The 23,082-nt window shown below is 43.1% G+C and overlaps 1 long non-coding RNA gene across 2 annotated transcripts; it reads left to right on the forward strand.

Annotated features, from left to right (window-relative positions):
• The first annotated feature begins 490 nt into the window (after positions 1–490).
• Positions 491–23,016, forward strand: LOC148505828 (uncharacterized). Of its 2 annotated transcripts, none has more exons than XR_015869838.1 (3): positions 491–558; positions 9,173–9,281; positions 22,857–23,016. It is a non-coding gene; the product is annotated as an uncharacterized LOC148505828 (long non-coding RNA). The 2 variants fall into 2 exon arrangements; XR_015869837.1 differs by having other exon boundaries at positions 492–558; positions 9,170–9,281.
• The last annotated feature ends 66 nt before the right edge of the window (positions 23,017–23,082 follow it).

Raw genomic sequence — 23,082 nt, forward strand, 5'->3', positions numbered from 1 at the left:
GCAGTCTACAACCACACAACTATTCCACATACTGATCCTTCTAATATAAAAAGCAATCAACAGTGGTCCCTATAAGACAGCCACTACATAAAGAGTTACAGGATCTCATTATATAAATTGGCTTATTTGACAGTAAAGGTTTCTGAAGCACTTATAATCTGACTGGGAGTGGCATGATGTGGCTATGGGAGCATAATGTTTTAATGGGGTGCCCAATAAGGTTGGTGGGGGCATAATGTGGATAGTGATTGCATGATAAGGCTGAGCTTGCCCTTGTATAGTAAATATTAAATTAATTTAGTGCTATTTTAATAAATACAAATAAAAAAATGCTTTATTTAGTGGGTGTTAATCCAATGTCAAAAGTGAATGTAACCACACCTCTTGGCCCCCTAGAATAACAGTGCAAGTGGACGGGCATTGTTAGTGCCAACAGCTGCCATACATTCCACTGTAAGCGCTATTTAAAGCCTTTGAGCTACACTGAGAAAACAACTAGTGAGGATTGTGCTGCTTGGCAGTATACAGTACATGGGGGGAAAAGAATGGATGGGACAGGTAAGCTAAATAATGGACTGCATTTTGTTTAACAGTACTTTGATAGATTGGATTTGATTATTAAAGTTTACTGCATAATAAACCATGAAGTTATTATTCAATTAAATTCACTATATTACAGTACAGCAAGTAAATTGTAGTGTGTGTTGGTAATAGATAGACTACTTCAGTCTACATAAGGCTAAAGATCAGGTTTTAATAAAGTTTGGGCTGAAAAAAAGCTGTAAATAGATTTTTGTATCTGCTGTGTGATCATGATTATTATAAACTCCAGATTCAAACAATATATTATTTTAGACATTCTGGCTGGTAAGGGTTAAAAGGGCAGGTGCGCAATAAGGTCTGTGTGAGAATTTAGTTGTACTACTTAGCTGCCACACAAAGTGGGATCTGCAACCCACTGTAAATGTGAAAAGAGAAAAAAAAATGGTACTAGCACTTGATTACCAAGCGCCTGATGTACTCGCTGGATCTATAGGTATACACCTGGCAGCAGTAAAAGAAGAGGTAATTGCCAAACTCACATAAACCATAGAAAACACAGAAATAACTGCACAGGTGTATCCTAATCAAAAGAGGTGCCTATAGTATATAGACTAGTAAATTGCATATACATATTTTATTAAGCCATGTAAAAATTAAATAGCTTAAAAATATATATAAACATTCACAATTTATTTGGTCACATATAACAGCAGTATATTTGCTCTGGCTTATACAATGTAGCATTTCCTAAACACAACAATGTAACAACAGAATGTACTCTTTGTAGCAGTAAGTTTAAGTAGCATTACAACCATGTTTGAATAAGATGCTGGCATTCTAATTTTGACATAGTTTCTATTGATATACTGATTGCAGAAAAAATTACTACATACCATCTATGTAGGTAGACAGGTAGATAGATACGATGGATGGATGGATGGAATCTGGTAGAGTTTGGTAGATTGCTATGGTCAACAACTATACTTTCCCAAAACAGTGGATTGTCAGTGCAAACAAGGACAAGTACCAACCAACACCAGAGCCCTGGATCTTCCTGCTTTTAAATTTGTCAAAACAATTCACTGTTATGATTTGTAATATTACCATAATAATTTATCAGGTTTTTAATTCTTACAATTTCAGAAAAAAAATGTTTTAACGCAACATTAATTGCTGCTGTCTCCAATTAACAGTATAAAGCAGTTGACTAAATAAATTAAAAAAACAATGAGGCCAAGATTAAAAAAGTAACAAGCGCAGTGGCAAACGTAGGATTTCTAAGGGGGGGGGGTTCCAAATGCTTGATTTTAGAGTGAGTGTCCATGAAGAGAGCATAATTTGCACTTATCCAGCTTTAATATGCATAATACAAAGTGTTTTGAACTTTTGAGTGTCATAATTCCAGTATATACAGGATCAGTGAACACACTAAGCCATTAAATGCAGCAGTAGGGCCATACTGACTGAACTGAATGTTTTTGTTTCAGATGTGGGCACCATTCCAGAGCATTGGGGCAAGTCCGGGAGTCTTGGGGAGCAGCAGAAGAGCCTAGCTCTACCCTGGACATATACGTACATATTGGTCTCATTATGCACTGGATAGTTTATTATTATATGGCATTAATAATTAACCCTATTGATGGTCTATAGCAGTGCACCCCTAATAGTGCATGTTTTCTAGATCTCCTAGTTGATGCACAGGTGTATTTATTATTGGCTGACACATGTTGAAAGATCTACAGGTGGTGCTAATTATTTCATTTGTGATACTTAGAAGAACATGCAGCACTAGTAATATTCTACTATATTACTATTTCTATTGTGGTCATGGTGTGGGCTGGGGATGGGGGTTTCCCGGCAACTGGAAACCCCCCTGCATTTGCCTATGGCTACAGTTGAAAACAGCTGCATTAGCCAGGCAACAGGAACCCCCCCTGTGTTTGCCTATGAAGACCCCAAAAATTGGCAAACTTTTTTTACATGTTTGTTATTTAACTGCAGTACAAAGTCAGAAATTTTCACGTTACTATGACAAACTTTAAATATGTTATGGGTAATCTTAAAACATTAAAGAATAAACAAAATATTTTTATAGAATTTAGTTTGCTTTAAATCAGTATTTAAATGTTTGATCGATGACCTTGAAATATTGACTTCCTTAAAACCTAGTCATGTGGTATATCACATAAAGGCATGTTACGTTCTGAACATTTCTTTTTTTATATCTTAATCAAGATTAGTTTTTTGTATGCTCGCACATGCCAAGATTAGTGTATTTTTGACATTTTTCAAACCCTTATAATTCAAAAACAACATTATATTAAACTGTAATATACAATATATATATATATATATATATATATATTCTTGTCTGTGTATATATATATATATACACACATATATATATACATATGTGTATGTGTGTGTAATTATATATATATATATATATATATATATATATACATATATATATATATATTTATATAGATATATGTATGTAACTATATATACTGCATATGTGTGTGTGTGTATGTGTGTGCAGGGAAAATACAGCATTCCAGGATTTGATAGTGGGACTGCCCCACCACAGTCAGGACAGGATAATTGTCAGAGGTTTTTGCTCTCTCCTACTTATATTCCAGCCTTAAGTACCTGTTGTACCTTAAGCTCTGTTGCTGCTTGCCCAGTTCCTAGAAAGATGGGGCTCTGGGCCTGATTCAAACCCGGACGCTATTTGCGGACGCTCATTCTTAAAAAGGGGCCGGATATTTAAATTGAGTGCTTGCTCTTTGCAGTGTGTTGACGCCTCTATGTCTGAGCGAGCGTCCAAAAAATGCGCTCGCTATTTTGTAAAGACACCCCTTTGCCGTTCGCATCACACGTCATCTCCGTTATTTATTAGATTAATCGGGAACATCGAAAGGCATCTGAACTGCTCGCAGTGCTTGTGGTACAATTTACTTCCCGCTATCACTGCGAGCAGTTCAGGATAAAAGACAACCAAGTGACTTGGTCGACGATGCTCCTTTACTAAACATGCACTCCAATTAAACGCCGTTTTGACCGTTAAGCACGCCTGCGTTCGGATCTCCACTACCCCGTTTTCAAGCACCTTCCCCTGTTACCACCTACAAACGTTACATTCTGTCAATCAAATTAGCAGCCCCTTGTTGTTTTACGAGCGCACTATTTCCGACCGCAATGACTGGTATGCGCATGCGCATTGCGAACCATACGCATGCGCAGTTGTGCGAACATCGCTCAGAGTGAACGAGCAGCCGCTTACAAGCGGCTCTGAATCAGGCCCTCTGTTTGGAAAATATATACTTTTTACCACCTGGAAAGCTGAGCTGTTACAAGACCAGTACAGAATTCTCACACTCAAGTAGTGAATATCAAATAATGCAAATAAGATTCTTTAAGTGTAATCTATAGATCAAACAAGTACAACCGGTCAGAAATTAAGAGCCTCTAAAAATCAATAAATATATCAAATATCTTGTCATCAGACCTCATTACACTTTTCCACATGCCATCAGACCTAACCACATGACCCTTCCATGTCGCAGAGACCTATCTACACCTTCCTACATACCATCAGACCTACCTACTTCTCACCCATATGCCATCAAATCTCTCCAAATGTCAGTAGACCTCATGTCCCATAGACCATCCTGCACCTTCCCACATGAATTTAGTCCTCCCCACCTCTCCTATACTAACCTTGTTGCTGGATTCATGAAGAACAAAAAAGAAAGGTGGGAGAGCATGCCATGACTGGAAGAGCTCTGTGACAGTAATGCTGAAACCTCCATTGCTGCTCTTTGTTTGGGAAAAAGCACTACAGTCCCACTCCCTGCTCTAACCATTCCAGCACTGTAATGCTCCACAGTTTAAGTAGCCAAGCTCAATGCCATGGGGCTTATTATTCAGTCAAAAATAGACATCTATGTGCCACTTGGCCCTAGGTAGCTGCCTGTACCACCTTGTGGGTACTATGGCCCTAGAATGGAGAAGAGCTCAATGCAGGCTGTCCTAGGGGTATGATGTCATAACCCAATGCCACACAGCCTGAGGAGCAAAAGATCCTGAACCCCTCACTCCACACAAAGCAAGAAGAATGAGCTGTAGAGCACATTTTAAGGAGGGTTGTAGCAGAGGAGGGATGGGGCTCATATAGGACCCCTGCTCCAGTTCTATCAACAGGTATTCTTTTTAAAATGCATATCAGAGGAGGGTTAGGTTTAAGTTACATAGTGGGGTTAGCATTAGGTTTTGGGGGGTTAAGGTTAGGCACCCCTAGGGGGGACGGTTAGGCACCACTGGGGAAGGGGGGGTTAGGGTTAGGGATAGGCACTAAGGGGGGATATCAACCATTGGGATGCTGCTGTCAGTATTGTGACAGGAGGCATCCACACAGTTGGCATTAAATACCGATTCTGGTGACTTACCACCCATAATGTTAAATTGCATATGTCCTGTTGCATTATTTGATATTTATGGGAACCAGTTTTGGGGTTTCAAAAACATCTTCCCATGCAGCGTTATGGTTTATAGACCCTAAATTATTTTCAGCTTTGATCTAATTTGTTGGAATTATGTTTTGGAGGCCAACCCTGCCCTAAGATGTCAGTGTGAGTTTAGTTTCTTTAAGTCTTGAACCAAATTTGTCATTATGAAAGTTGGAGGGGGACTATTCTTAAACTTAGCTTTAACAGCATAGCTTAATTCCATATAAGAGTACTAAGCAGACCCTGGAAGCCTATAATCCTCTGACAATGAAGACTCCCCTCCAGACCCATGCCCCAGAGCTTTTACCTGTTGTTGTTTCTGAAACTGCTGGTTAGATACAGAGATGAAATCATGAATACTATTGTAGCACCATAAAGGGCTGGCAGGAGAGCAGTGGTGCAGGCAACGTGCTAGTGAATGGAATATCTCTCACACCCTACATGCACTATTCCAAATCATTGTTTTGCTGTGTACACTAACAATATTTGAAAATAAAGTCATTAGAAGATTAGCACAAGAGCCTGCTGCTTCAGCTACTAGGCTGGCTGCAGCGGTAATGCAGTAACAGGTTCTCAGATCCCTGGATAAATATGCTCATGCTGTGATTCAGAGACTTATAGGCAGAGTTCCAATACAGCTAGACCACTTACTTCTAAAGGATCTTTGTTTCCTATACCCAAATCTTTCTTTCTATTCCAAATAAATGAAGTCATTAACCTTTTAAGATGATTGAAATGTTTTATAAGATTGGACAGGAATACTCGCACATATAACAGCTGTGGAAGGCAATTTGTTTTAAACAGATTAACCCAGCCAGTAATGGTCAGTAGCAACTTCCCCAGGCTCAGTGTCATCTGTATACAGTACAGGAGCATGTTAAGAGGCAAAGATCATTTTGGGTTTAGAGACATTTATAGCCAGGTGTATAATCATTTTGGGTTTAGAGACATTTATAGCCAGGTGTATAAACAGTCTGCTCAGATGAACCAGTGATCTTAAGTTTGTTTATTCTTGACCTCTAGAAGCTGATTCTGAGTCACATGGATCTCTATTAATGGGTGCAAATGGGGTCTTTGTGCCTACAGCACATGCGCAGATGCAAATGTACGTATTTGTGCATATGTATGTCCTATTCTGAGTCAGATGCTACTTTTCTAGAGCTGTCTTTCTGTGAAATAGGGAGTTTTGGAGGCACACATAGGGCAGTGACAATGCGATTGCACGTAACTGCCCTAACATGGGGGAGTGCCATGGGAGTGTCATGGGCGTGTATCTAAAGTTCCTTGTGATTCTAAGTCATGCGTATGGGTAGGGGAGCCTGTTTCTGAAAGATCGCTTACACCTAGTATGGGACTGGTGCAAGTGCAGATACTAATGATGATGGTTCTGGCTGCTAGAAGTCAATGGGCTGTACGGGTTTCTTCTTGCACACGCAAGTACCACTGCATTAGTTGAATGGATAATCGCGTAGCGTAAGGTATGTAGTAAAGCAGGCTAAAGCAGCTGCTCTCAACTGTAGCCATAGGCAAATGCAGGGGGGTTTCTGGTTGCCGGGAAACCCCCATCCCCAGCCCACACCATGACCACAATAGAAATAGTATATAATAGAATGTTACTAGTGCTGCATGTTATTCTAGGTATCACAAAAGTAATAATTAGCACCTTTGGTACTATTAACATGTGTCATCCAGTAATGAATACATGTGTGAACCAAGTAGGACATCTGGAAAACATGCACCGTTAGGGTTGCACTGCTAAAGACCACATATAGGGTTAATTATTATTACTGTTATCCAGTGCATAACAAGACCAATATGTACATATATGTCCAGGGCAGTGCTAGATTTTTCTGCTGTTCCCCCAGACTTCTGGACTTGCTCCAATGCTCTGAAATGGTGATCACATTTGAAATAAAAACATTCAGTTATGGCAGGATGGCCCTACTGCTGCATCTAATGGAATACTGTGATCGCTGGTCCTGTATATGCTGGAATTATGATACACACTACACTTTGTATGATGCATTTTAAAACTAGTTAAGTACTAATTATGCCCTCTTCATGGACTGGCCACACTTACTCTAAAAACAAATATTTGGAAACCCCCCTCTCGAAATACCTCATTTGCAACTGGCAGCCAATTTGCCTGCAACTCTGATCAGCCCATAAGTTTTAATTCAGAGTCAGATGTAAATTTAACAAGGTGGTAAAAATCTTAATTTTAAATTAAATGTAGCTTGCATTTACAGAGGGCAAGCACTTAGTGTATCGCCCCCACTGGGAATGCAGCCTATGTTTCCAGATACCACTCTTAGGAGAAGAAATATCCTTTGTGGCTCCAGAAGACTGGTGTACAGAAATATTTGCTGCTCATCACCAGTTAAATAGCACATATCTTTACTGTGTTTTAAATAAAAGAATGAATAGATAAATTATTCAAACAAATGCCCTCACCCCCAGTATTATGTATCCTATACTTGAGAGATCTAGGGGTTTATTTATCAAAGTTCGTTTTTACTTTTGATTTAATGTTCGATTTAGCTCACCTCAAATCGAATCAAATCGAAAGTACAAATCCCTCTTCAAATCCCTCATTTACTAAAATTCGATTTTAGAAGCATTTTCTAAATCTAATTCGATTTGGTTCGGTTTAGACCAGTGATTTGCTGTTTTATTTGGCATGTTCATGTACAAATCGAACAGTCAATGGAGAGCCGCAGGGTTATTAAAGTTTATTCTGTGGTTCCCACCATTGTCTTCAATGGAGGGAGCCGTTCATTGGCTGAGAGAGGCGGGGGCTGACCTCTCTCAGCCAATAAATGCTCAGATACAGCTCTACAAAGGCTTGAGCCACATATGAGCTCTTCATTCGGAAGGTAACAACCATCGTGGTTGTTATCTAGTTCGTAATTCATGTTTATTCATTTTGTTGTTTTACCAAGACCATGATTTGCTACGGGATGGATGCCTATGGGGAGAAGCGGACCAACACCTACACTATCAACCTGCCACCCACCGCCCTGGGGTGGTGGGGATAGCCCTGGGCTATCAGCCTAGGCCATGGGTGCCCTGGAGATGTGCACCCCTTTATTGGGGGTTCCCCAGCTCCCCAGGGATCCCTGGCTTGGGCTGACTAGTGGTCAGGGCTGATGCGGCAGCTGGGGGGCCCGGTGAAAGGGCTCCCCTGGCTGTGGCATCAGCTGCCCGCTAGAAAGGGTCCGGTGTTGGTCCTGGAGATTACAGGGGAACCTTATGCATTTTTTCCCTTGTAATTGCAGAACCAGGACAGGATCAGAGCCCAGTGCTGGTTGTGTACAGGGGGAACACTACGCAATTTTTTCCCTGTACTTACACAACCAGGACTGGCTATGAAAAGTAAGGGGCTGGGCATGTTTTAGGGGGGACCCCAAGTAATTATTTTTCTAAATTTCACTCTTTCTAAGCTTTTCATAGTAAGATACATGCATGCATCTCACCGATGTATGCATATATCTGTGTCAATCCGACCTGCTCATGCTAAAAACGAAAGCATAAAGCAGGTCTGTTCATTTAGGGATTTAAAGTTGATTTGAAGTTCGATTTTGTGTTCGATTTCAAATCAAATTATAATAAATAAGAGATTTGTGTGTTGATCTATGTAAAAGTACCAATGTTTTTCCGATGTTCGATTTTGAGTGCGATTTGAGTAAAATTCAGTTTTAAGTATGATTTTACATTCGATTTGGCCTTTAGTAAATATCCAAATGCGAAATCGAATGAAAATCAAATTCAAATCGAATGTCAAATCACACTAAAAGCAAAATCGAACTTTAGTAAATTGACCCCATAGTCTAGTTAATGATCTGTTTGGTAACTACATTATGGTTACACTTGTCGGGTAAAAGTAAAATAGGAAGAAATATGGGAGTTCATTTTTTTGCTGATTTTACTTCTATAATATTAAAATTACACATACACAAAGTGACTTTAATAGGGTGCAGGAAGCAGACAACATTTTAGTTTAACCAACACATAAAAAACTGTAAAAGTGTGGTCTGGTCACAAAGCTTTAAATACATCAATCAGAAAAGGGTTAAAATTTGTCATATGGGATTTTATTACTATCTTCATCCCAGCAGGTGCAGCACGTATTGCTGAATATCGACGCTTCTTGGTGCCCGCTTTACTCATGGCCGCATGGTTCATTGGCTGTGGATTCATGATATACGTTGTTTTCTCATGAGAACAGTAAGTATCACCATTGCAACATGTCAAGAATTGAAGTCACCTGTTCTGTTCATTTACTTGTTTTATGGCAGTGGATTACTAATCCTTATCACATTATCCATTATTAATAATAACACATTAAACTATGTATCCAAGGCATACTTGCCTACCCTCCCGAAATGGCCGAGAGGCTCCCAAAAATCAGGTGGTGCTCCCGGCCACCTGGAAGGGTGGACAAGTCTCCTGGGGGTTGGGGCCACCCAGTGAAGTGGGCAGCACAGGCGGCCAATTACGCAATTTGTGTTGAATTGCGTCATCGTGGCTCTGCCCCCCAAACCACAATGCCGGTAATCTCACCATTGTACAGCGGTGAACGGAGCTAAAATGATGCCTCCAGACCCACCCTCCTCAGCCAAGCCCCGCCCCCCGCAGTCCCAACCTGATCCCAGTGTAAGCAGCCAAAAGGTCGGCAAGTATGAGATAAAGTTTCCATGGATTGTTATTATCCCAGAATTCGATTCCATTAGGCACCCAAAAAAACAAATAGCATTTATTATAAAGATAAAAATATCAGTGTTTCTGTTTGTACTTAGACTTCGATTAGTGGTAGATTACATATGCCATACTTGCTGGCAGGGTCAGATTAAGGTTTTTGGGTAGCCATCCCAGGGCCACTAATTTACGGAGACCCCTACCAATAAAATTACATTATGCCACATACAGAAGTACCTATTAGTTCACATTAAAGTATGTCACAGTGAAGTACTTCTTCACACCATGTCAAACGGTATTTCCCCCAGTCACATTAAAGTGCCCTCAGTCACATTATTTCACACTATAGTGCCCCAGTCACATTATGCTACACTGTAGTGCCCCAGCCACATTATGTAACAATATAGTGTCCCCGGTCACATTATGCCACACTGTAGTAGTATAATAATGTGACTGGCGGCATTACAGTGTAGCATAATGTGACTGGGGGCCAGTCAAAAAATGCTACACTGTAGTGCCCCCAGTCACATTATGCCACACTATAGTGTTCCCAGTCACAATATACCTCACAGTAGTGCCCCCAGTCACTTTATGCTACACTGTAGTGCCCCAGCCACATCATGTCACACTATAGTGTCCCCAGTCACATTTTTCACACACTGTAGTGCCCCCAGTCACATTATGCAACACTGTAGTGCCCCCAGTCACATTATACTACACTGTAGTGCCCCAGCCACATTATGTTACACTATAGTGTCCCCAGTCACAGTATGCCACACTAAAGTGCCCCAGTCACATTATGCTACACAATAGTGCACCCAGTCACATTATGCCACACTATAGTGTCCACAGTCACATTATGCCACACTGTAGTGCTCCAGTCACATTATGCTACATGTAGTGCCCCCAGTCACATTATGCCACACTATAGTGCCCCCAGTCACATTATGCTACACTTTAGTACCTCAGCCACATTATGTCACACTATAGTGTCCCCAGTCACATTATGTCACACTGTAGTGCCCCCACTCACATTATTCTATACTGTAGTGCCCTCAGCCACATTATGCCACACTAGTTACCCCATCACAGTATTCCACACTGCAGTGCTCCCAGTCACATTATGCTACACTATAGTGTCCCCATTCACATTATGCCACACTGTAGTGCCCCCAGACATATTATTCAACACTATAGTACCCCCAGTCACATTAGGCCACACTATAGTGTTCTCAGTCACATTATGCCTCACTGCAGTGCCCCCAGTCACTTTATGCTACACTGTAGTGCCCCAGCCACATTATGTCACACTATAGTGTCCCCAGTCACATTTTTCACACACTGCAGTGCCCCCAGTCACATAATGCAACACTGTAGTGCCCCCAGTCACATTATACTACACTGTAGTGCCCCAGCCACATTATGTTACACTATAGTGTCCCCAGTCACAGTATGCCACACTGCAGTGTCCCAGTCACATTATGCTACACTATAGTGTCCACAGTCCCATTATGCCACATTGTAATGCCCCCAGTCACATTATGCTACATGTAGTGCCCCCAGTCACATTATGCCACACTGTAGTGCCCCCAGTCACATTATGCTACACTTTAGAGCCTCAGCCACATTATACTACACTGTAGTGCCCCAGCCACATTATGTTACACTATAGTGTCCCCAGTCACAGTATGCCACACTGCAGTGCCACAGTCACATTATGCTACACAATAGTGCACCCAGTCACATTATGCCACACTATAGTGTCCACAGTCACATTATGCCACACTGTAGTGCTCCAGTCACATTATGCTACATGTAGTGCCCCCAGTCACATTATGCCACACTATAGTGCCCCCAGTCACATTATGCTACACTTTAGTACCTCAGCCACATTATGTCACACTATAGTGTCCCCAGTCACATTATGTCACACTGTAGTGCCCCCACTCACATTATTCTATACTGTAGTGCCCTCAGCCACATTATGCCACACTAGTTACCCCATCACAGTATTCCACACTGCAGTGCTCCCAGTCACATTATGCTACACTATAGTGTCCCCATTCACATTATGCCACACTGTAGTGCCCCCAGACATATTATTCAACACTATAGTACCCCCAGTCACATTAGGCCACACTATAGTGTTCTCAGTCACATTATGCCTCACTGCAGTGCCCCCAGTCACTTTATGCTACACTGTAGTGCCCCGGTCACATTATGCCACACTGTAGTAGTATAATAATGTGACTGGGGGCACTACAGTGTAGCATAATGTGACTGGGGGCCCCAGTCACAAAATGCTACATTGTAGTGCCCCCAGTCACATTATGCCACACTATAGTGTTCCCAGTCACATTATACCTCACTGTAGTGCCCCCAGTCACTTTATGCTACACTGTAGTGCCCCAGCCACATCATGTCACACTATAGTGTCCCCAGTCACATTTTTCACACACTGTAGTGCCCCCAGTCACATTATGCAACACTGTAGTGCCCCCAGTCACATTATACTACACTGTAGTGCCCCAGCCACATTATGTTACACTATAGTGTCCCCAGTCACAGTATGCCACACTGCAGTGCCACAGTCACATTATGCTACAAAATAGTGCACCCAGTCACATTATGCCACACTATAGTGTCCACAGTCACATTATGCCACACTGTAGTGCCCACAGTCACATTATGCTACATGTAGTGCCCCCAGTCACATTATGCCACACTATAGTGCCCCCAGTCACATTATGCTACACTTTAGTACCTCAGCCACATTATGTCACACTATAGTTTCCCCAGTCACATTATGTCACACTGTAGTGCCCCCACTCACATTATGCTACACTGTAGTGCCCTCAGTCACATTATGCCACACTAGTTACCCCATCACAGTATTCCACACTGCAGTGTTCCCAGTCACATTATGCTACACTATAGTGTTCTCAGTCACATTATGCCTCACTGTAGTGCCCCCAGTCACTTTATGCTACACTGTAGTGCCTCAGCCACATACACTATAGTTTCCCAGTCACATTATGTCACACTGTAGTGCCCCCACTCACATTATGCTACACTGTAGTGCCCTCAGTCACATTATGCCACACTAGTTACCCCATCACAGTATTCCACACTGCAGTGCTCCCAGTCACATTATGCTACACTATAGTGTTCTCAGTCACATTATGCCTCACTGTAGTGCCCCCAGTCACTTTATGCTACACTGTAGTGCCCCAGCCACATTATGTCACACTATAGTGTCCCCAGTCACATTTTTCACACACTGTAGTGCCCCCAGTCACATAATGCAACACTGTAGTGCCCCCAGTCACATTATACTACACTGTAGTGCCCCAGCCACATTATGTTACACTATAGTGTCCCCAGTCACAGTATGCCACACTGCAGTGTCCCAGTCACATTATGCTTCACTATAGTGTCCACAGTCCCATTATACCACATTGCAAAGCCCCCAGTCACATTATGCCACACTGTAGTGCCCCCAGTCACATTATGCTACACTTTAGTGCCTCAGCCACATTATGCCACACTATAGTGTCCCCAGTCACATTATGCCACACTGTAGTGCTCCCAGTCACATTATGCTACACTGTAGTGTCCCCATTCACATTATGCCACACTGTAGCGCCCCCAGACATATACTACATTATAGTGTCCCCAGTCACATTTTTCACACACTGTAGTGCCCCAGTCACATAATGCAACACTGTAGTGCCCCCAGTCACAGTATTCCACACCGCAGTGCTCCCAGTCACATTATGCTACACTGTAGTGTCCCCATTCACATTATGCCACACTGTAGCGCCCCCAGACATATACTACATTATAGTGTCCCCAGTCACATTTTTCACACACTGTAGTGCCCCAGTCACATAATGCAACACTGTAGTGCCCCCAGTCACATTATACTACACTGTAGTGCCCCAGCCACATTATGTTACACTATAGTGTCCCCAGTCACAGTATGCCACACTGCAGTGTCCCAGTCACATTATGCTACACTATAGTGTCCACAGTCCCATTATGCCACATTGTAATGCCCCCAGTCACATTATGCTACATGTAGTGCCCCCAGTCACATTATGCCACACTGTAGTGCCCCCAGTCACATTATGCTACACTTTAGAGCCTCAGCCACATTATGCCACACTATAGTGTCCCCAGTCACATTATGTCACACTGTAGTGCCCCCAGTCACATTATGCTACACTGTATTGCCCTCAGTCACATTATGCCACACTAGTTTCCCCAGTCACAGTATTCCACACTGCAGTGCTCCCAGTCACATTATGCTACACTGTAGTGTCCCCATTCACATTATGCCACACTGTAGTGCCCCCAGACATATTATACTACACTATAGTGCCCCCAGTCACATTAGGCCACACTATAGTGTTCTCAGTCACATTATGCCTCACTGTAGAGCCCCCAGTCACTTTATGCTACACTGTAGTGCCCCGGTCACATTATGCCACACTGTAGTAGTATAATAATGTGACTGGGGGGACTACAGTGTAGCATAATGTGACTGGGGGCCAGTCACAAAATGCTACACTGTAGTGCCCCCAGTCACATTATGCCACACTATAGTGTTCCCAGTCACATTATGCCTCACTGTAGTGCCCCCAGTCACTTTATGCTACACTGTAGTGCCCCAGCCACATTATGTCACACTATAGTGTCCCCAGTCACATTTTTCACACACTGTAGTGCCCCCAGTCACATTATACTACACTGTAGTGCCCCAGCCACATTATGTTACACTATAGTGTCCCCAGTCACAGTATGCCACACTGCAGTGTCCCAGTCACATTATGCTTCACTATAGTGTCCACAGTCCCATTATACAACATTGTAATGTCCCCAGTCACATTATGCCACACTGTAGTGCCCCCAGTCACATTATGCTACACTTTAGTGCCTCAGCCACATTATGCCACACTATAGTGTCCCCAGTCACATTATGCCACACTGTAGTGCCCCCAGTCACATTATGCTACACTGTAGTGCCCTCAGTCACATTCTGCCACACTAGTTTCCCCAGTCACAGTATTCCACACTGCAGTTCTCCCAGTCACATTATGCTACACTGTAGTGTCCCCATTCACATTATGCCACACTGTAGCGCCCCCAGACATATACTACATTATAGTGTCCCCAGTCACATTTTTCCCACACTGTAGTGCCCCCAGTCACATAATGCAACACTGTAGTGCCCCTATTCACATTATACTACACTGTAGTGCCCCAGCCACATTATGTTACACTATAGTGTCCCCAGTCACAGTATGCCACACTGCAGTGTCCCAGTCACATTATGCTTCACTATAGTGTCCACAGTCCCATTATACCACATTGTAATGCCCCAAGTCACATTATGCCACATGTAGTGCCCCCAGTCACATTATGCCACACTGTAGTGCCCCCAGACATATTATACTACACTATAGTGCCCCCAGTCACATTAGGCCACACTATAGTGTTCTCAGTCACATTATGCCTCACTGTAGAGTCCCCAGTCACTTTATGCTACACTGTAGTGCCCCGGTCACATTATGCCACACTGTAGTAGTATAATAATGTGACTGGGGGCACTACAGTGTAGCATAATGTGACTGGGGGCCAGTCACAAAATGCTACATGGTAGTGCCCCCAGTCACATTATGCCACACTATAGTGTTCCCAGTCACATTATACCTCACTGTAGTGCCCCCAGTCACTTTATGCTACACTGTAGTGCCCCAGCCACATCATGTCACACTATAGTGTCCCCAGTCACATTTTTCACACACTGTAGTGCCCCCAGTCACATTATGCAACACTGTAGTGCCCCCAGTCACATTATACTACACTGTAGTGCCCCAGCCACATTATGTTACACTATAGTGTCCCCAGTCACAGTATGCCACACTGCAGTGCCACAGTCACATTATGCTACACAATAGTGCACCCAGTCACATTATGCCACACTATAGTGTCCACAGTCACATTATGCCACACTGTAGTGCCCACAGTCACATTATGCTACATGTAGTGCCCCCAGTCACATTATGCCACACTATAGTGCCCCCAGTCACATTATGCTACACTTTAGTACCTCATCCACATTATGTCACACTATAGTTTCCCCAGTCACATTATGTCACACTGTAGTGCCCCCACTCACATTATGCTACACTGTAGTGCCCTCAGTCACGTTATGCCACACTAGTTACCCCATCACAGTATTCCACACTGCAGTGCTCCCAGTCACATTATGCTACACTATAGTGTTCTCAGTCACATTATGCCTCACTGTAGTGCCCCCAGTCACTTTATGCTACACTGTAGTGCCCCAGCCACATACACTATAGTTTCCCCAGTCACATTATGTCACACTGTAGTGCCCCCACTCACATTATGCTACACTGTAGTGCCCTCAGTCACATTATGCCACACTAGTTACCCCATCACAGTTTTCCACACTGCAGTGCTCCCAGTCACATTATGCTACACTATAGTGTTCTCAGTCACATTATGCCTCACTGTAGTGCCCCCAGTCACTTTATGCTACACTGTAGTGCCCCAGCCACATTATGTCACACTATAGTGTCCCCAGTCACATTTTTCACACACTGTAGTGCCCCCAGTCACATAATGCAACACTGTAGTGCCCCCAGTCACATTATACTACACTGTAGTGCCCCAGCCACATTATGTTACACTATAGTGTCCCCAGTCACAGTATGCCACACTGCAGTGTCCCAGTCACATTATGCTTCACTATAGTGTCCACAGTCCCATTATACCACATTGCAAAGCCCCCAGTCACATTATGCCACACTGTAGTGCCCCCAGTCACATTATGCTGCACTGTAGTGCCCTCAGTCACATTATGCCACACTAGTTTCCCCAGTCACAGTATTCCACACTGCAGTGCTCCCATTCACATTATGCCACACTGTAGCGCCCCCACTCACATTATGCTACACTATAGTGTCCACAGTCCCATTATGCCACATTGTAATGCCCCCAGTCACATTATGCTACATGTAGTGCCCCCAGTCACATTATGCCACACTGTAGTGCCCCCAGTCACATTATGCTACACTTTAGAGCCTCAGCCACATTTTGCCACACTATAGTGTCCCCAGTCACATTATGTCACACTGTAGTGCCCCCAGTCACATTATGCTACACTGTAGTGTCCCCATTCACATTATGCCACACTGTAGTGCCCCCAGACATATTATAATACACTATAGTGCCCCCAGTCACATTAGGCCACACTATAGTGTTCTCAGTCACATTATGCCTCACTGTAGAGCCCCCAGTCACTTTATGCTACACTGTAGTGCCCCGGTCACATTATGCCACACTGTAGTAGTATAATAATGTGACTGGGGGCACTACAGTGTAGCATAATGTGACTGGGGGCCAGTCACAAAATGCTACACTGTAGTGCCCCCAGTCACATTATGCCACACTATAGTGTTCCCAGTCACATTATGCCTCACTGTAGTGCCCCCAGTCACTTTATGCTACACTGTAGTGCCCCCAGCCACATTATGTCACACTATAGTGTCCCCAGTCACATTTTTCACACACTGTAGTGCCCCCAGTCACATTATACTACACTGTAGTGCCCCAGCCACATTATGTTACACTATAGTGTCCCCAGTCACAGTATGCCACACTGCAGTGTCCCAGTCACATTATGCTTCACTATAGTGTCCACAGTCCCATTATACCACATTGTAATGTCCCCAGGCACATTATGCCACACTGTAGTGCCCCCAGTCACATTATGCTACACTTTATGTGCCTCAGCCACATTATGCTACACTATGCTACACTATTACTTTTGGCCCCTTAAAAAGTGGGAGGCACATATAGAAACTGTTGTAATTCCTACACCGTTCACCTGATTTGGATGTAATTACCCTCAAATTAAATCTGAAAGTCTGCAGTTAAAGCACATCTTGTTTGTTTCATTTCAAAGCCATTGTAGTGGTGACTAGAGGCCAAACTATGAAAATTCTGTCAATGTCCCAATATTTATGCCCTTGACTGTATATATCTATAAATCTATATATATGAGAGGAACAATTATTTGTATGCTTCAACTGTATATATATATATATATATATATACAGTATACATATACTATATATATGTATATATATATATATATACACACATATCGAGGCCTGCATGCAGCCCTCTGTGACATTGTTGGACAGTGGGGGATGTTGGTGGACAGTAGGGGACATTGGTGGTCAGTGGGGGCCTTTTTTTGTACAGTACTTACCTTTTTTATCTAGCTTTGCTGCTCCGTCCCCGCTGGTCTGTCTGCTTCAGCTCCGCATCTCGCAGGGAATGACACAAAATGGAGGATAGGGAGTGTCCAGGGAGTGGCTACGGAGCTTCTGGTCATTGATCAATGGTCATTGATCGATCCGGCCCGATAATGATTGCGACATTGGAAATTTGACCTGCTAAACAGGACGACACTAGATGTCGAAAATGACCAGCGGGAGCGCACATCGCTGGTCGTTTTCGACATTTATGAGCGATTGAACGATTACGATGTCGTAATTGTTCAATCGCACATTTTTCTCGTGTAGTATATACATGCCTTTACAATATGTGTAAGTAATTTCTATTGAATTCGGTCGAAAACAGGTAACCAATGGAGGGACTGACAGATCGAAGCAGCAAACAATGAACATTTAGAGAGGAAGATCAGCCTTGCAGCTGCATTCAGTCTGGCCAGGGGTGGGTCAGGGGCAGGTCCACCCCTCTCCCCGTGGCTGCCTCTGCATGTGTACGGGCGGACGGTTGATCACCTGTACACACTTGCCGATGGACAGATATGTCTGCAGATAAATCTGTCCATTGGCTGTGCCGCACAGCACAATATATCTGTGAACGACATCGTTCACAGACATATCGCTGGTACACACTGGCCAACAGGCACCAAATATATTGGCATATCAATTGATCGGCCAATATATTTGTCAGTGTGTACCCAGCTATAGATTCTTTTTCAGTGCTCTGGATGCTTCATATCATTATTATAGCTCTGTATTTTAACATTTCTGTTCAATAATACAGTTTTTCTCCAAAAATATTATAATGACTTCACACTGCTTAATTCTTCTAATACTCTTTTATCCTTTCTTTCAGTCAGATTTTTTTCTTTTATCCACTTCTAATTTATGTTCATTATTTTATTTGATCTATTCACTACTGTTTTCTCTGTTTAAGATTAATTAAATTGTTCATATTTCTCTTCAGTTTTACTTTCTACCTATATTAAAGTCTATTAATGAAGAACTGAAAAGACCTGTTTAGCTGAAAACAAGGCTTTTCACTGCTTTGTTCTATTCACGAAGGGGATTATCATGGAAAAGTTCATGACTTCTCCAGGGGTGCCCCCGCTCCGTTGCTGTATTGCTTCCCTTTACAGTAGTATGGTTTGAGTGATTCATAGAAGAATGGAAAGCTCAGCTTTCTGTTCCTCTGCTGCCTATAGATTCACTATCTGAGGATGGCATAATCTGTACTGTGAAACGAAGAGTGTAGAGAAGTTGAATGCTTCCCTATTCTCTCTGCCTGGCACTGGCTCTGCCCCCTTTTCTAGACTAGTAGCCATGTGTGACCTGCTGGTCACAGATCAGTAGGGTTTTTACCTCAGTCTCCCCCAAATAATAATTACAGGCTACGGATAATGTTAATGTATCATATATTTATATATAAAAAAATATTACATATTAATATAATATATATATAAATATTATAATGTCATCTATTTTTTTATGTAAATACATCTGATACATTAAAATTCTCTTTAGCCTGCCATTATTATTATTATAAGCTGCAGGAATCTCAGCCTGCAGTGGCTGTATCTTGGCAGCTGTACCCCGGCTATGTAATAGCCTCCTCACCCTGCCTTCGCTACATCTGACCCACCTCCTCTCAGTGATGACTCAATCTCAGGGTATCTTGGTAGGTCGGAAGGTACAAGGTCTGCAACGGCTCTGCTGCTTCCAATTAGGGAGGCCAATACCGGGCGTTTTTTCAATCCCGGAATTTGGGATTGAAAAAAACGAATTCCCAGGATTTCTGGGATAACCGAGATTGGCCTGGTTTAAAAAAAAAATGTCCCCCCGCCCACTGCTCACAGTGATTTATTGGGCGGCGGGCGGGCGGCGATGGTGGCGGCAGGGAAATTACAGCATGGCCATGTAGAGGGGTGGACGGGCGCTCCATCCGGCTCAGGTCTGCGCTGACCTCTGTCTCCACGTCACCCTGCGCATATCGAGGGGAAGGTAGAGCCGAGCAGCGTCTGAGCACTCAGCTGCAGGTGCTCAGTGCTGCCCGACATTTAAAAATAAAACATTTATGGCCAATGCCGGGATCGGGATTGGAGGCTTCCAATCCCAGGATTCAATCCCGGGCATTTTAGGCTAAAATCCCAGGATCCCGCTGATCCCGATCCTGGGATTGGCCTCCCTACTACCAATGCACAGCCCTGCTGCTGATGTCCCGTCTGCCAGTGCATACGCAGTTACCACATATGCGCCGAGATATCTTGGTGTACTGCACTTCTGCCCAGGATCGCAGAGGAGCCTGCTTTTTGGACTGCTTTGCCAGACAGGTATTTGTGGATACCACCTTAGAACTACTATATATCATATCAATTTGATGCGCTATATAGTGGTAATTACTGGTAACCCCTTCATGGTGTACATGAATAGACCCCTAAAAACTTCTCTCAGACCATTACTTTCAATCTCAACACTGCCTGCATGATCCCTGCTCCTATTGGGTCAGTGGTTAGAGCCCATCTCCACTCGTGATCTTATTGTCACACACTCTGGCCCAAATGTAACTGCCTTCAAGTTGTGGCAGCCACTAGATTTTGGTGATGTATCACGTAAATTTAAAGCAGCAATTTTTATTAAGGCAAGACCAACATGGTTTTGCCTGAAAACAAATCACAGCTTAGAATCTACACGCTTTATCGCCTAGAGCTCAACACTGCTCGCCACTTACAGGCTACAACTGTACATTTGGGCCTCTACCTTTCCTTTCCTTCTATTTAACTATCTCAGGGCCTGATACACTACTGATTGCAACTGTGATTATGCACGCAACTGGCCGTTTGTTGCATTCTGCGTATGCGTATGTGAGCCAGCTAGTTCATTCAGGACAGCGATCGCAGTGACTACGCAGACCCATCGCAGAGTGATTGACAGGAAGCACCGTTTGGCAGAGGTGAAGAGGGGGGGCTATGAAACGAAGGTGTGCCAGTGTGTTTGAACGCTGTTGCAGGGGCATGCATAAATTATCCACTGCGATGCCATATGCAGCTTGTTGTCTCATAGCGTGCGATGAAGCTAGCATTCTCTGAGCAAGGTGAGAGCTTGTGCAAGTGTGCGTGAGGCTGCCATGGTACTCCATTGTAGTGATGGTTTTGCAGTCTTGCTAAACATTATGCATGTGTGTAAGATAAAGTGGGAATCTTTATGTTGTGCTGCGGCGGCATAGCGATCACAATGGATTAGCATACTATTGCAGTCAGACTGCATGCATAATCGCTATCGCTATTGCAATCGCAGTTGCGATCGGTAGTGAATCAGGCCCTCAGATCACGAGACTGGAAATAGAATTAAAAAATGATCACCCCTGTGGTGCAGCATGACCTATTGAAATGTTCTCTGCTTTTCATGAAGAGCAGGGAGCACTATAGGCCAGTGTTTCCCACACTCATTCCTCAGGGAGCACTAATAGTGCATGGTTTCCATGTTTCCTAGTTTGTGCACAGGTGTATTCATTACTGGCTGACAGGTGGAGCTAATTATTTCACTTGTGATTTTCTGAGGAGACCAGGAAAACATGCACTGTTAGTGCTCCCTAAAGAATAAGTTTGGGAAATACTGCTCTAGGGTATCACAAAGTGCATTCCCTCTACTTTACTTGTCCACTCCATCTTCCAGCCCATACCTTGAGTGGGACAATGATGTGAAGGGTTTGCACCAATAGCATTGAAAATGATAATGACCTTGATTTAAAATGGAGATCAGCAACAGTATCATATAACATTATACATTTACATCCATATGTACTACAAATATGTAGCAATAAACAGCACAACTTCTTCTCAAATGTATTCATACATACAGAATGCATATCAACTCATCCTTTCTTTATACCATTTCAAGTTCCTGCTTGTACCAGGCCTTGTTCTAATTCTAGGGCCAGACTACTTGTCCAAACATCCCTACAATAATCCACCGCTGGTTTTATAGGATAGGCATTTAACAATTCTCCTACCCTTGTATCAGAATACTGACCTGTGAAATCTGAACTCAGGTGCTCTATCTGCATGCTTTCTGGGTAGGAGACAGAGACGGTTTAAGGGAGGAGGGGGCCCGTGAGCAGGCATCCGTGCATGCCCCCACCTCTCTGGAAGCGCAGTAGACTCTGGCTTTGTGCCAGAGTCTACTGAGCATGTGCATGTCTCCAGGAACACTGTACCCCTGCCACGTTCCTGGAGACTTCCCTATTGCGCAAAACACCAGGAAAATGGACGACTGTGCCATTTTCCCAGTGATTTCTGCTGGACTGCAATGCTGACTAACGCGGGACTCCAGAGAGGTAAGTATAATTATGCGGCCTACACCCTGCACCCATTATAAATGCGCCAATAGCAGGAGAGCTCACCTACTGTAGGGGTGTATTTACATATTTCTTAAAAAGAAAAAGGGGAGGTTTTGGCCATAGCAACCATTCTAATGCATTAGATACAAACATAGCTAAAAACTAATTGGTTTCTAGTGACAACACCTACTGTATACATTCCTTTTTAGATGTTTTAGTAATGTAGCCCCTTGTTTCAGAATGGGAATTCTTCCCTTTTACTTTGCTGATAGATTTGCTGAAATCTGAATGTACTTTGAGGTGCAGTGCCAGACTTACTATTACCGAATCCAGTGCCCTAACTTACACCTACCTAACAGAGCTCTGACCTTTTCTTACTACATGAATCCTCCACAATTTCTGTCCTATTTAATTATGTCTTGTTTACTTTCTCTTTAGGAGATCAGTGCACAATGGATGAAACAAGTGTGTTTGGTTGCCCCTTCCGTACCCGAAGCATGGGACCGATTGCTTGGTCCAGCACTCCATAAAGAACTACAGCTCAGTTTTTTAAAGTATTATAATATAAATCAATAATAAAATAATTTACAAAATGTTCTTTCAATGGTACATATGCAATGTTAACACCAAAGTTTAATTTATATTTTGGACTATATATGGACTA

This window comes from Taudactylus pleione, unplaced genomic scaffold, assembly GCF_031769625.1.
Source record: "Taudactylus pleione unplaced genomic scaffold, aTauple2 ptg000436l, whole genome shotgun sequence".
NCBI lineage: Eukaryota > Metazoa > Chordata > Amphibia > Anura > Myobatrachidae > Taudactylus > Taudactylus pleione.